We start from the raw sequence: 12123 nt of genomic DNA on the forward strand, positions 1-12123 counted from the left end.
CCCGCGGCAGCCCCCCTGGCAACCCACGGCTCTCCCCCCTGGAACCCGGCAAACCCTGCTCGCCCCAACCCTGCCGGTCCGGCCACCACCCCGGGCCGCCATTCCAAGCCAGACTCCATCTTGGGCCCATTACGTCCCGAGCACGTGGCCTCGGCCCGACCCCGGCCGCGGCCCCAGCAAAGCCCCGACATCGAGGCACCAAGATCCGCCCAGGTGGTAGAGTGGCCACTTGACGAATCCAGGAGGAGGGGAGTTCTGATGGCCCTCCAGCCGTCCCCGGACGCCTGGTATCGATCGCCCTCCGGCCTCCCTGGGCGCTGGCTCCACCCCCCTGCTGGGTGTCTGGACACTCTCATCCCGGCCCCTCTGACCCCCAGGCGCGAGGTTTCGGACATCAAAGGACTCCAGTCCTATATCTGGGCCAGCCCTGGTGACCTCGTCGCGGCTGATCCTGATAAGAACACTTGTGCTTGGAACCTGGAACCTCGGGCCCTGCTGACGCTGTCGCGGCCCGACCACGCTGAACCATCCTCGGAGCCCTGCTGACGTTGTCGCGGCCCGCCCACGCTGAACCATCCTCGGAGCCCTGCTGACGCTGTCGCGGCCCGACCTCGCTGAACCATCTTCGGAGCCCTGCTGACGCTGTCACGGCCCGACCTCCCTGAACCATCTTCGGAGCCCTGCTGGCGCTATCGCGGCCCGACCCCGCTGAACCATTCTCAGAGCCCTGCTGACGACGTCGCGGCTCCTTGCACCCCCGCCCAGCTCGAGGATTGAGAGCTGTGCGCCGGGTATCCTGGTACCAGTGGGTACCAAGACTGTCCTGCTACCCCCTTTCCCCTGATACCGAGATCCCCCTGCACATATTGCTGCGAGAACTTGCCTTTATTCTTTATATAAAGACTCTTAAGAATCTACTCTCGTGTGGTGTCCCTTTGTAGTGGTGTGATTGCTCGGCTGTTACGATTGTAGGAGAGGAGCCTCACCAAGGAGGCCTCTCGACGACGCTCGGCTAATTCCATACGAAGTGGTGGGTCTCGTGGGGGTCAGTCAGACATCTTCTGTCTCCCCTGGGATCGCCTTTCTAACATTGGTGGCAGGCGACGGGATCCGAGCAGACGCAAATCGTACAGCGAGTAACTCGCCCACTACTAACAGAGACACACAGCAACCATGAGTACTAAAGAAGCCGGAACGACCGCAGAGTTCCAGAAGGAACTATTGGAGGAGTACACCCATAAAGAACTCAAACAATTTTGCAAAGACTTAGGTATCGCTACCACCGGACTAATCATCAAAGAGGATTTTAAAGAAGCGCTGCAAACATGGGTGGAGGCCGAAGCGACACCACCCCAAACCGAAGGCGACACGGTCTCAGACGTGCCCCAGGAAACCATAACAACACCACGAAGACACCCGAGAGCGAGAGAGAAGCCGGTTCCATGAGTTGGAGCTTGCCCGACTCCGGCTGGACGGAGAACTCCAGCTAGGGGAAAAGAAAATGGCCATTGAGCAACTCCGGCTGCAAGGAGATCTGGAGGAGAGACAGAGGCAGAGAGAATTGGAAGAAAAGAATATCACGTTCGAGCACGAGCGTGGCCTCAAAGAACTGGAGATCAAGGCCAAGAGCGAAGAAGCTGGCGCCGCTGTGAACCGAAGCCCCCCGCCTCCTGCCGACACGAAGGTCCACATTCCCAAGGATGTCGTCAAAGAATACTATAAAAATGACGACATCCAGCAGTGGTTTAAAGCCTACGAAGTCGCCATGACCGCGCACCGCATACCCCGAAAAGATTGGGGTGCCGGTTTATGGGGGAAATTCGTCAGCGAAGGAAGAGACACCCTGCTGGAACTGGCCGACGATGTGATGTCCTCCTATGATCACATGAAGGACGCCCTGCTCACCCGTTATGGCCTCAATCCTGAGATGTACCGGTAGAGATTCAGAGACTGTAAAAAGATCCCCGGTATTACATGGGTAGAGTACGCAAACTTTTATAGCAGGGCGCTGGAAGGGTGGATCAAGGGCAGCAAAGTGACCACCTACGAGCAGCAGTTTGACCTCATTGTATGGGAGCACCTCTCCAACAACTGCTTTGTCGAGCTCAGACAGCATCTACTCGACAGCAAGCTGACCGAGCCACGGAAACTCTCCGTCGAGGCCGATCGATGGGTGAGCACCCGGGTCCCCCGGGCCCCGATAGGAGAATCAGGACGGAAACCCCAGGGGCACCTCCGCCAGCGAGGCGGCGGAGGAGGCCAGAACCGGAACAGAGACTTCCCAGCAGCGCCACCCCGGAGTCCACCCCGGAGGTCGTCCCAGAACAACACTTCGCCATCCCTGACAAGAAAAGGGGCCCCCCCAGCACGGCCGGGGCTCCACCCAAACGTTACCTGCCACAGATGCCAGCGGCCAGGTCATTTTGCCAGTGACCCCCACTGCCCAATGAACCAGCGTCCCGGCACCACCGGGCCCCCGACCCGCCAGATCGCTGCCGCAGCCCTGGGAGAAGGAGAAGAAGAAGAAGAGGTCTACCCCGAGGACCAGACCGAGTGGGAGCCCGCCGCCATGGCCCTAGTCTGTCTGGGCGAAAGAGACATGATCCCCTGGGCTCCACTCCTGAGCAACACCCAAAAATACCGTCAGTGGGTCAACATTAATGGGCGCCGGGCCGAAGCACTCCGTGACACTGGGGCCAGTGTGACGGCCATCCGCTGCCACTTGGTGACTCCCGAACAGATACTACCACATGTGCTGTGCCCCGTGTTGGCCGCCGACAATTCCGAGACCCTGTGCCAGATGGCCCGAATCCCCTTCGAGTGGGGGGGGGGGGTGTCGGGCCTGCTAAAGGTGACCGTCCGGGACGACGCCCCCGTGGACTGCCTCCTCGGAAACGACCTCGAGAGTTCCCCCTGGGCCCAAGTCGAGCGGAGAGAGCATCTCGGGATGCTGGGACTACCCGAGTAGGTTTGCGCGACCACCCGATCCATGGCCGCCCGTGCCCCGGTGCCGACCGAGGCCGCCCCGACGGAAGAAGCAGAGTGGCCGGTGCCACCGCCGCCCGCCGTCGATGAAGAAACCCACCCTGAGTCCGGGCCGCCAGAGCCCCTCCGCGAAGACGTCGCCGAGCTCTGCGACCTCCCTGAACTAGCCCAATGGCGCCAGGAAGGTGGTCCCACCCGGGAACAATTCCGGCAAGAACAAAAGGCCTGTCCCTCCCTCGAGGGAACACGGCAGCAAGCCGCAGCTCAAGCCGCCGGGGACACGTCGGGGTCCCACTGGGTCTACTGGGACCACGACCTCCTATACAGCGAACAGAAAATTGCCGAACTGGGGGCCAGCCGAGTGTTGGTGGTCCCCCTACGATTCAGAGACTTCCTCCTGAACCTGGCACACGACCTGCCCCTCGCCGGGCACCTGGGGCAGGACAAAACATACAGCCGCCTAGTGAACCATTTTTTCTGGCCAAAAATGCGCAACGATGTGAACAATCACTGCAGAACCTGTCCGACCTGTCAAGCCAGCGGAAAGAGCGGGGGAAAGGTCAAGGCCCCGCTCCAACCCTTTCCCGTGGTAACCACCCCCTTCGAGCGAGTGGGGATCGACATCGTGGGGCCCCTGGACCCCCGAACCTCTCAGAGGCACCGCTTCATCCTCGTCCTGGTGGACCATGCCACCCGCTACCCCGAAGCCATCCCCCTCCGGACCATAACGGCCCCCGTGGTGGGCCGAGCGCTAATGGGGATCTTCTCCAGAGTGGGGTTCCCCCGAGAGGTCGTGAGTGATAGGGGCACAAACTTTATATCAAAATATATGCGGTCCCTGTGGCAACAGTGCGGGGTCACATATAAGTTCACCACCCCGTATCACCCCCAAGGGAATGGACTTGTGGAGCGGTTTAACCGAACACTCAAGGGGATGATCAAGGGCCTGGAAGAGCACCTACGCCGCAAATGGGACGTCCTGCTGCCCTGCCTCCTGTTTGCCTATCGGGAGGTGCCACAGAAGTCCCTGGGGTTCAGCCCCTTTGAACTATTGTACGGACACCCTGTCCGAGGTCCCCTCAGCCTGGTCAAAGAAGGCTGGGAGACTACAGTCCGAGATGATCCGCCTGATGTCTACCGGTACCTCCTGACCCTCTGAAACCAGACTCGGAAGTTCCGGGAACTTGCCGAGGCCAACCTTGAGGCCAGTCAGGAGGAGATGAAACGCTGGTATGACCAGAACGCCTCGTCCATCGAGTTCGAGCCGGGCCAGCAGGTCTGGGTCATGTCCCCGGTCGAATCTTGTGCCCTCCAGGACAAATGGACGGGGCCCTTCAAAGTGGTGGAGCGCAAGAGCCCCGTCACCTACCTGGTAGACATGGAGTCCCCCAGGAACCCCCTCCGGGTCCTGCACGCCAACCGGCTCAAGCCTCACTTTGCCCGCACGGAGCTGAGCCTGCTGCTAGCTACAGATGACGGAGCCGAAGACGACTCCGAGCCCCTGCCCGACCTCCTGAAGTGCTCTGAAAAAGACGGCTCCGTCGAGGGAGTCACCCTCTCCTCCGCCCTGACCCCCGAACAGCGCCAGGACTGCCAAGAGCTGTTGGGGCAGTTTGCGGACCTGTTTTCGCGCACTCCCGGGGTCACACAGTGGTGTGTCCACGATGTCGACACCGGGGACAGCCCGTCCGTGCAACACCGGGTCTACCGAGTGCCCGACCGAGTGTGGACCTGCATCCAGTCGGAAGTTGCCAAGATGCTAGCCCTAGGGGTGGTTGAGCCCTCAGACAGTCCCTGGGCCAGTCCAGTTGTCCTTGTCCCTAAAGCCGCCGCCCCCGGCGCCACTCCGGAACTCAGGTTTTGTGTCGACTACCGGGGACTGAATGCCGTCACCAGGACCGACGCCCATCCCATACCCCGGGCCGATGAACTGATCGATCGCCTGGGGGCCGTCCGGTACCTTAGCACCTTCGACCTCACGGCCGGTTATTGGCAGATCGGCCTCACCCCTGGTGCCCAAGAGCGATCTGCCTTCTCGACCCCCGATGGCCACTTCCATTTCAAGGTGATGCCCTTCGGCATGAAAAACGCCCCGGCCACCTTCCAGAGACTGGTGAATAAGGTGCTGGCGGGACTAGAAGAGTTCAGTGCCGCCTATCTGGACGATATTGCGGTGTACAGCCTCCACTGGGCCGAGCACCTGAAGCACCTCTGGGAGGTCCTGACGGCCCTCCGACGGGCCGGACTAACTGTGAAAGCAAGCAAGTGCCAGATAGGCCAAGGGTCTGTGACCTATCTGGGGCACCAAGTGGGGAGCGGCCATGTGGCTCCCCTCCAACCAAAGATTGACGCCATCATGGCCTGAGAGCCCCCGGTCACCCAGACAGCAGTCCGAGCCTTCCTGGGGCTCACTGGGTATTACCGGCGCTTCGTAAAAAACTATGGGAGCATTGTGGGGCCCCTCACTGAACTGACCTCCAAAAAGCAGCCACAGAAGGTGCACTGGACCCCCGAATGTCAGACGGCCTTCGAGACTCTGAAGACTGCCATGTGCACCGCCGCGGTGCTCCAAGCCCCCGACTACAGCCGAGAGTTTGTGGTCCAAACCGACGCCTCGGAGCACGGCATCGGGGCGGTCCTATCGCAAGTTAACCCCGAGGGGGTTGACCACCCTGGGGCCTTCATCAGCCGGTGACTGCTGGCTCGAGAACGACGATGGCGCACCATCGAGAGAGAAGCCTTCGCCGTCGTGTGGGCCCTAAAGAAACTCCGGCCCTACCTCTTCGGCACCCACTTCCGGGTCCAGACCGACCACCAGCCCCTGCGGTGGCTGATGCAGATGCGTGGCGAGAACCCGAAGCTGCTGCGATGGTCCATCTCCCTGCAAGGGATGGACTTCACTGTGGAACATCGCCCTGGCAACGACCACGCCAATCCTGATGGCCTGTCCCGCTTCTTCCGCCTCGGCGAGGAGAACCCCCAAGAAGATGGGTGACTCTCCCTGCCTTCAGCTGGAGGGGACGTGTGTTGGACCCGGCCTCGTGGCGTGGTCCTACCCCCCCCACATGACGGGCCCGGGACGGCATCAGCCCTCCATCGACCCGCGGCAGCCCCCCTCGCAACCCACGGCTCTCCCCCCTGGAACCCGGCGAACCCTGCTCGCCCCAACCCTGCCGGTCCGGCCACCACCCCGGGCCGCCATTCCAAGCCCGACTCCATCTTGGGCCCATCACGTCCCGAGCACGTGGCCTCGGCCCGACCCCGGCCCCAGCAAAGCCCCGACATCGAGGCACCAAGATCCGCCCAGGTGGTAGAGTGGCCACTTGACGAATCCAGGAGGAGGGGAGTTCTGATGGCCCTCCAGCCGTCCCCGGACGCCTGGTATCGATCGCCCTCCGGCCTCCCTGGGCGCTGGCTCCACCCCCCTGCTGGGTGTCTGGACACTCTCATCCCGGCCCCTCTGACCCCCAGGCGCGAGGGTCCGGACATCAAAGGACTCCAGTCCTATATCTGGGCCAGCCCTGGATAAGGACTCCAGTTGTATCTTGGAGTCGAAGCCCTGCTGACCTCGTCGCGGCTGATCCTGATAAGAACTCTTGTGCTTGGAACCTGGAACCTCGGGGCCCTGCTGACGCTGTTGCGGCCCGCCCACGCTGAACCATCCTCGGAGCCCTGCTGACGCTGTCGCGGCCCGACCTCGCTGAACCATCTTCGGAGCCCTGCTGACGCTGTCGCGGCCCGACCTCGCTGAACCATCTTCGGAGCCCTGCTGACGCTGTCGCGGCCCGACTCCGCTGAACCATTCTCAGAGCCCTGCTGAAGACGTCGCGGCTCCTTGCACCCCCCCCAGCTCGAGGATTGAGAGCTGTGCGCCGGGTATCCTGGTACCAGTGGGTACCAAGACTGTCCCGCTACCCCCTTTCCCCTGATACCGAGACTTTACGGATCCCTCGATCCCCCTGTACATATTGCTGTGAGAACTTGCCTTTATTCTTTATATAAAGGCTCTTAAGAATCTACTCTCGTGTGGTGTCCCTTTGTAGTGGTGTGATTGCTCGGCTGTTACGATTGTAGGAGAGGAGCCTCACCAAGGAGGCCTCTCGACGACGCTCGGCCAATTCCATACGAAGTGGTGGGTCTCGGGGGAGGGGGGGAGGTCAGTCAGACATCTTCTGTCTCCCCTGGGATCGCCTTTCTAACACAAATAAACTTATGTTCATAATATCTGAAATTATATTTATTATTTTGTGTTATTATTTTTTTTAAACTGCAATATAATGAATACAAGTAATGAGTGTTACGGCCTGCTTCACATAAAATTAATTAAATGTTACACTGATATCTTAGAACAACCTACATACCTCTCTATAAATTTTACATCCTTGACAACCATTTATTACATACTCACAAAGCACATTTCTTCCCAACACATATTTTAACACACCATCATCTCAATGTGTTTAATTACATTTATTGTGGTTTGTTACATTTGCATTTTAGTCAAAACATGTTGTGCACCCAAAGGTCAAACAAGGGAAACTATACATCAAGACTGTTTACCAAGACTTGTTTTCATAGAATCCATACAGAAAGACATAACATTATTAAGTAATCAAAGAAACAAACAAAAATACTTTTTTTGTCTCAAAGCTATAAAAGCAGTAAAAGCGTACACATATTCAATACAGAAAAAAACAGGCATACATTTACAGCATTACAGAGACACTTACCGCTTCCTTATGATAAGCGTAGTCTTAATAACATTCAAAACAGCAAAGCATATGTCAGGTGAAGATAGTTTCTGCATGTATACCAAAGTGGCATGCTCAAGTCAAATATTGGCTGCGCGCACCTGAGGAACCAAAGAAAAAACGCCTGAGTGGACCACTATAAATTGTGCAAAATAACAAAGTGGCTCGTGCTTTGGGGTCGATCACAATGACATATGGGAAGTGAATCAAAACCCCCACCCTGGATCAGAAAAGCAATTAAAAAATGCACAGTACTAAGTCTAAAATGAGTACGATAAAATCTGTATTGAGAATCTTGGATTAAACTCTTGTACTGTTCTAGCTCTGCAGAAACAGAGGGCCGAATGCGCAGCTACTGTTCTTAAAGATTCTGCCTTTAGCTTATGCACCCTAGCTCTATATGTTAGGTATGAGCTCATTATAGTAGCTTCAGAGACTATACCAAAGACCCAGGGGTCTTTGATATAAACTGGGGCACACCCATGTCACAGAAAATATGTGTCAGATATGCGAACCACGGAATTCGAAGAACTTTATCAAGGCCCTGGCAATCAATAAAATGGCCTTTGGCATACCTGGCTCCCACTAATGCCATATTTTGCGTCACAATATCAAAGGGGCCAACCCAATTGAATCCTCGAGGTAGTTCAACCCTACTTCAGAATGACAGATTTTGTTCGCTGTGGACCTTGGCACTGCCAGCAGCTTAACTAGACAACTGTCTTCAATTCTCTGCAATAAAACAGAGTTATTATGACCCCAGGCACCTGCTCCATATAAGGCTACTGCATAACATTTTGCCTAAAAATATGATGAAGTTCCTTCTCAGGTCTGTGTCGGAGTTTTGATGCAAATGTGAAAACTGCATCATCGGCTCTCTGGAACTGAGTAGTTCTGGTATTAAGTAGCTAGGACCATTTTATCTTCTCATTGAAGACGATATCCAGATAGTTAACATTTTTAACCCTCTTTATCAATACAGACCCTATCACATGAGTAGTAAATAATCAAATGAGAAAAGTATTAGGAGGTAGAACGACAAAGAAAAAAAATATTACCTTTACAATGCAATGATTATAATGATTCCACCTATTGTGTAGATATGATGTCTGCATTACATTTTGTTAGTAACTGCTTCTCCAAATACATTAGCAGCACAAATGGTCGTCTTCAGCCTCACACTGGGTTGTCCTCATGTAATACCCAGACATTGTGCTCCGGCACAGTAGTATTACAACGGATGTACGACGGTACAACGCGTGGTATTACCACGCGTACCGTTACAACGCGTTTTTTACAACGCAAGTCGTTACCACGACTTGCGCTGTAGCGGTGCTGGACTTAGAATAGTTAAATTTACTATTCCAACACCAGCCTACGTACAGTAGGGAAGGTGTTGGAATAGTAAATCTACTATTCCTTGTCCTTGAGCGCCCTCCAGCGCAAGTCGTGGTTACGACTTGCGTTGTAAAAGACGCGTCGTAACAGTACTGCGGGGTAACATCCGCATTGTAAAGGATGTTCCCCATTACAACAGATATGCTTCAGTTGACATCATCAAGCCTCAGATCTAGACTTTGAAATGCACACAACATGACTTAGGTACCTGAGATGAAACTCATTTACATTGGCATCTATCCATAACTGAAAGGTAGAGCACCACTATTTCTTTTGCCAAAAATATTACACCAATGGTCAGGCAATTTGCACTGCAGATCTCTTCATACCCAGCATCAGTACAAAAGGAAGATGTGACCAAGGAATGATGAAACAGCGATCTTGATATGTTTGTGATTAACTTAATATTTAAGTTTTTAACCATTTCTAGATACGCAAATAACAGCTGTAACACAAAATTCTCATAAAGGAGGATCAGCATGATATGTATGATATTGTCAATCTACTACTGTAGTTTCAACACAGTTTAGGTCTTATTAGAGCTCATCAGCCAGCTATAGCTTGGTTCTAGTTGCACAATGTGCACTGGACACACGTCTGGGCATACCCGTCCCACTTAGGGCAACACACTGCTACAACGGGAACAGGGCAGTCCGAATTGTGAGGCCAGGTCCTCTCTGAACCAGAGCACAAGCAACCCAAGACTGGTTTCTCTCTTATTAGAGCTCATCCCCCAGGTATAGCTTGGTCCAATGGCACAATGTACCCACGTCTGGATGTACCCGTTCCACTTACGGCGAGACACTAAAGTATACAAAAATGTACTCAAATAAAGTGATGAATGAAATGCTTGAACTAATCCCAGCCACTGGCAATTACTCAGGCCGCACCCCAAGCATCATTATTCTACACACCATACCACCACAGTTTGGAGCTTTGGACCCAGCCACACGGAAGACGGTCGTGACTCTGCTCCAATGGGAACAATCTAGTCCGAACTTGCCAGGCCTGGTCCTTCAGGTCAGAAACAAAAGCAACCCAAATCTGGTTTGGTGGCATGGTGAATGAATTAAAAGACTTTTAAAGCGCAACAAATGCCAATGGCGTTTACGGCGCTAATAGCAGTTAGTCTCAGGAAGGGAAAAGAAAGCCAGGAATGGCTCATTGACTGCCCATTAGACAGCAAAAATCTAGGTCTTTAAGGTCTTGTGAAATGAAGCGTGAGATTGAAGACTGGAGATCGAATAGAGAAGAGAGTTCCACAGCATGGATGCGGCCACTGAAAACGTTCTACCTCCCCATCTTGATTTTCTATACCTAGAAACAATTAGAAGATGTTTGCCTGAGGGTTGCAGCGGTCTAGAGGAAATTTAGTGTTGAAATATATTCCTGAGTTGCCATTGTCCTTAAATGTAGTTAGTTTGTTCACAGGTAGCCGGTGAAGTTTCCGAATCCCCTCAGAGCCTGACTGAAATTTAGGGATATCAAAGATGAATCTGACTGCAGCATTCTGAACAAGCTGCAGTTTAGCCAGAACAGTCTTATTAATATCCAGGTACAGAGCATTACAGTAATCCAACCTGGACATGATGAGTGCCAAGGCCACTTGTTTTCGTGCAGGAAGTGGAATGAAGGGAAACACTTTAGACAGGAATTTGATTATCCATAAACAGGTAGAAACCGTCCTGTTAACCTGAATGATAGATTTCTATTGACCACTACTGCAAGATATTTTGCGAAGTCTGTTAGAGTAGGTAAGGGCCCCAGCCTATCTGGTCACCACAAATTGGACCACACAGATGGTTTACCACCAAAGATCAGGAGCTCCATTTTCTCCCCATTGAGTCGTAACTAATTTCTCTCCATTCATGTGGCCACTGCCTGCATACAGTTTTAACAATTGGAGGCAGTTTCATCCATATCGCTAGAGATAGACACGATGATTTGGGTGTCAGCAGCATAAGACAAAACTTAGCCAGTGGGGAACATACAGGTTGGACAATGTAGGGCTCATAGAAATGCCCTGAGGCACCCCATATCGTATCATTTTAGACTTTGAGCAAAACGAATCCACCCTGACCATCTGAGACCTGTCACTTACAAAAGAGCCTGAAGTTTGAGTGCCAAGTCTGTGACCCCCAGTTGCTGGAGCCGATCGATAAGCCAGGTCGGGGAGATGGCATCGAAGGCTGCAGATAGCTCCAACGCTGCAGCCTCCCCAGCATCCACCATGGAGCGGATTTTGTTGACTGCAGATACTACTGCCATCTTAGTCCCATGGTTGCTCCTAAAGCCAAACTGAGATACATCTAGAAGTTGGAATTGTTAGACAGTTCATAACCTGAAGGTTCAGATGTTTCTTGAGGATTTTAGTGGGTATAGGCAGCAAGAACATGGGCCGATCCGTTTTGAGTTCTGTAGGGTCCAAATTGGCCTTTTCGAGCAAAGGCGTAACCACTGCTTTTTTTAAAACTCGAGGAAACGACCCAGATGTTATGGCTTTGTTCAGGGTTTCAGTTAGATGGGGAACTATATTCTTAGGTCCTGATTGCAGGACATTAGGGAGACAAGGTTCAAGTAGGAAGCACGATTTAACACTGAGCAGACACTGTTCTGTCTGTTGTTGTGTCAACGGAGTAAAACAGGATAGACACGCTGTGGGGCTGTCTTTGGTGGACAGATTTTTTGGTAGGCAAGATTCAGCCTGAGACTCGGCATTAAAGGAGTTAGAGGACTTAGAGTTGTGATGGTCAAGGTCTTTGTATATATCACAAATTCAGAGTAGAAGAATCTAGCCATTCTGTCACAGAAATCCTGAAAGTTCTCAATTTGCGAAGGAGCTGAGGGGACAGATAAGAGGTTGATCAACTTAAAAAGAACTCTGGTGGATGTAGTTGAAGCAAGCTCATCAGTTCAGTACTGAGGCTTCGCCTCTGCTTTATATTCAGCCAAAATAGCCTTTTAGGCAATATTTGTGGGAGCGAGGTAA

At 53.5% G+C, this 12123-nt stretch overlaps 1 long non-coding RNA gene across 1 annotated transcript in view; it reads right to left on the bottom strand.

Moving 5' to 3' along the window:
- LOC144753102 (uncharacterized) overlaps positions 1 to 12123 on the bottom strand; it is a 188329-nt gene that overhangs the window by 115184 nt on the left and 61022 nt on the right. Inside the window, exon 3 of the long non-coding RNA XR_013594199.1 lies at positions 7716 to 7837. This is a non-coding gene — a long non-coding RNA (uncharacterized LOC144753102). The remainder of the gene's footprint in view (positions 1 to 7715; positions 7838 to 12123) is intronic.

The sequence above is a fragment of the Lissotriton helveticus genome, chromosome 5_1 (assembly GCF_964261635.1).
Source record: "Lissotriton helveticus chromosome 5_1, aLisHel1.1, whole genome shotgun sequence".
Lineage (NCBI taxonomy): Eukaryota > Metazoa > Chordata > Amphibia > Caudata > Salamandridae > Lissotriton > Lissotriton helveticus.